The sequence below is a fragment of the Ranitomeya imitator genome, chromosome 3, assembly GCF_032444005.1.
Source record: "Ranitomeya imitator isolate aRanImi1 chromosome 3, aRanImi1.pri, whole genome shotgun sequence".
Taxonomy (NCBI): domain Eukaryota; kingdom Metazoa; phylum Chordata; class Amphibia; order Anura; family Dendrobatidae; genus Ranitomeya; species Ranitomeya imitator.
The window spans coordinates 671,525,034-671,528,801 of record NC_091284.1 but is presented as its reverse complement, the minus strand read 5'-3'; positions in this window follow the sequence as shown (position 1 = coordinate 671,528,801).

The following is a 3,768-nucleotide window of genomic DNA, read 5'->3' as shown; positions in this document are numbered from 1 at the left end:
TTGGCATATGCTTCAAATTACAGTTATTTTATCTGAAGGACTTTCAGAAAAAAACTGCCATACAGGAGAACAACGCACCCTTAGCCTGTTATCTAGCTGAATGGGGGGCTCTGTGGAACAGTTGACCAAGTTCTACATCCAAGCAAACCACTACCTCTTCTTGCCTGTTTTCTTGCTACGGGTCCATCCCTGTCTGCACTTGCTTTGCTCGCTAGGCGTGCCACCATGCCAGGTTGGATCATTGGCCTCATCATCAACCACATCAGCTTCCAGTTCCTCAATCTGATCCTCCTTCTGAGCTGTGAGTTGAGGCTGACCTGATGGCAACTGTGCATCATGATTATCCTCCATCTCTTCAGACATCAATCAGCCTTCCCCAACGTGCCCTTCTCCTGGCCATGGATGCTCAAATGTTTGGGCATCACTGCACTCCACCTCCTCATGACCCTCTTTACATAGTTATTAAGGTTGAAGGAAGACTTTAAGTCCATCTAGTTCAACCCATAGCCTAACCTAACATGCCCTAACATGTTGATCCAGAGGAAGGCAAAAAAAAAAAACCATGTGGCAAATAACAAGCTCCACTTTGGGGGAAAAAATTCCTTTTCGACTCCACATACGGTGCACATTACAAGTGAACATATACAGTTCCTCAGAGTGGCCAGTGTTGGGGTCATATGTCTCCTGGGACTCTTGATGATGGGAGGTAGAAGGACCAGGTTGAGTATTCAGAGGCCCAGCCTCTTGGCTACTGAGACTGGACTATGTGGACGACTTTGTGGTGCTATTTTTCAACACACTGAAGCCTTTGTCTGCTGTCCAACCCACAACATCCTTGCACTTGTCTGGGTTCATTAGTGGTGTAGTGCACTGCATTTTACCTGCGGATTAACCGCGGATTTCCAGTGTTTTTGTGCAGATTTCACCTGCGGATTCCTATACAGGAACAGGTGTAAAATGCTGCGGAATCCACACAAAGAATTGACAAAGAGGTATTTTCTGCACCATGGGCACAGCGGATTTGGTTTCCATAGGTTTACATGGTACTGTAAATGTGATGCAAAACTGCTACGAATCCACAGCGGCCAATCCACTGCGGATCTGCAGCCAAATCCGCACTGTGTGCACATAGCCTAATTCTAACCCTAACCCTAATTCTAACCCTAACCCTAATTCCAACCCTAAAGGTACCGTCACATTTAGAGACGTTGCAGTGATCTAGACAACGATGCCGATCGCTGCAGCGTCGCTGGAGAGCTGTCACACAGACAGCTGTCCAGCGACCAACTATGCGAAGTCCCCTGGTAACCAGGGTAAACATCGGGTTACTAAGCGCAGGGCCGTGATTAGTAACCCGATGTTTACCCTGGTTACCAGTGTAAATGTAAAAAAAACAAAACACTACATACTTACATTCCGGTGTCTGTCCCCCGGCGCATGGTTTGCGGCCCTCGAGGAATGCAGTTTGACACCCCTGCTATACAGTACAGACCAAAAGTTTGGACACACCTTCTCATTTAAAGATTTTTCTGTATTTTCATGGCTATGAAAATTGTACATTCACACTGAAGTCATCAAAACTATGAATTAACACATGTGTAATTATATACTTAACAAATAAGTGTGAAACAACTGAAATTATGTCTTATATTCTAGGTTCTTCAAAGTAGCCACCTTTTGCTTTGATGACTGCTTTGCACACTCTTGGCATTCTCTTGATGAGCTTCAAGAGGTAATCACCGGGAATGGTTTTCACTTCACAGGTGTGCCCTGTCAGGTTTAATAAGTGGGATTTCTTGCTTTATAAATGGGGATGGGATCATCAGTCTTGTTGTGCAGAAGTCTGGTGGATACACAGCTGATAGTCCTACTGAAAAGACTGTTAGAATTTGTATTATGGCAAGAAAAAAGCAGCTAAGTAAAGAAAAATGAGTGGCCATCATTACTTTAAGGAATGAAGGTCAGTCAGTCCAAAAAATTGGGCAAACTTTGAAAGTGTCCCCAAGTGAAGTGGCAAAAACCATCAAGCGCTACAAACTGGCTCACATGAGGACCGCCCCAGGAAAGGAAGACCAAGAGTCACCTCTGCTTCTGAGGATAAGTTTATCAAAGTCACCAGTCTCAGAAATAGCAGGTTACCCGCAGCTCAGATTAGAGACCAGGTCAATGCCACACAGAGTTAAAGCAGGAGAAACATCTTTACAATGACTGTTAAGAGGAGACTTTGTGCAGCAGGTCTTCATGGTAAAATAGCTGCTAGAAAAGCACTGCTAAGGACAGGCAACAAGCAGAAGAGACTTGTTTGGGCTAAAGAACAGAAGGAATGGACATTAGACCAGTGGAAATCTGTGCTTTGGTCTGATGAGTCCAAATTTGAGATCTTTGGTTCCTGTTATGATCTGGTGATTAAGGAGCGACATGCGACTAGCTCTGAGCAGGTGGTAACTATACTGACCGCAGTCCCTAAGCTCAACACAACACTAGAAGTAGCCATGGAATGCTCCTAACTCTTCCTAGGCATCTCGTCACAGCCTAAGAGCTAACTACCCCTAAAGATAGAAGCAGGAAAACTATCTTGCCTCAGAGAAAATCCCCAAAGGATAGATTAGTCCCCCACATATAATGACTGTGAGAGGAGAAGGAAATGACATACGTAGTATGAAACAAGATTTAGCACAGGAGGCCACTTCTAGCTAGATAGAAATAGTACAGGACAGAACGCTGTGCGGTCAGTAATAAAAACTAGAAAAAGTCCACCGCAGAGAAATGCAAAAATCTCCACACCTGACTAAAGGTGTGGAGGACAAACTCTGCTGCACAGAGCTTCCAGCTTAGCTGAATAGATCCATACTGATAAGCTGGACAAATGAGCAAAACATAGAAAGCGCTGAACAACAAAAGTCCACAACAAGTGAACTGCAAAAGGACAAGCAAGGACTTAGCTTTGTTGAACTGGTCAGAGTGTCAGGAAAATCCTAAGAGCAATGACTCCAGGCAGGAACAATTGACAACTGGCATTGAATGAGGGATAAGGCCAGACTAATATAGCCGAGCCAGAAAGACGATCAGTGAAAACAGCTGCTGAAGCTAAATCCAAGAAGCAGCCATACCACTCAAAACCACAGGAGTGAGCCCAAGAGCAGAACTCACAAAAATGCTACTTACAACCACCGGAGGGAGCCCAAGAGCGGAATTCACAACAGTACCCCCCCTTGAGGAGGGTCACCGAACCCTCACCAGAGCCCCCAGGCCGATCAGGACGAGCAAAATGAAAAGCACGAACCAAATCAGCGGCATGAACATCAGAGGCAACAACCCAAGAATTATCCTCCTGGCCATAACCCTTCCACTTGACAAGATACTGAAGCTTCCGCCTCGAAAAACGAGAATCCAAAATTTTCTCAACCACATATTCCAACTCCCCCTCAACCAACACCGGGGCAGGAGGATCAACAGATGGAACAACGGGCACCACATATCTCCGCAACAAAGATCTATGGAAAACATTGTGGATGGCAAAAGAGGCTGGAAGGGACAAACAAAAAGACACAGGATTGATAATCTCAGAAATCTTATAAGGACCAATAAACCGAGGCTTGAACTTAGGGGAAGAAACCTTCATAGGAACATGACGAGAGGACAACCAGACCAAATCCCCCACACGAAGCCGAGGACCAACACACCGACGGCGGTTAGCAAAACGCTGAGCCTTTTCCTGGGACAACATCAAATTGTCTACCACATGAGTCCAAATCTGCTGTAACCTGT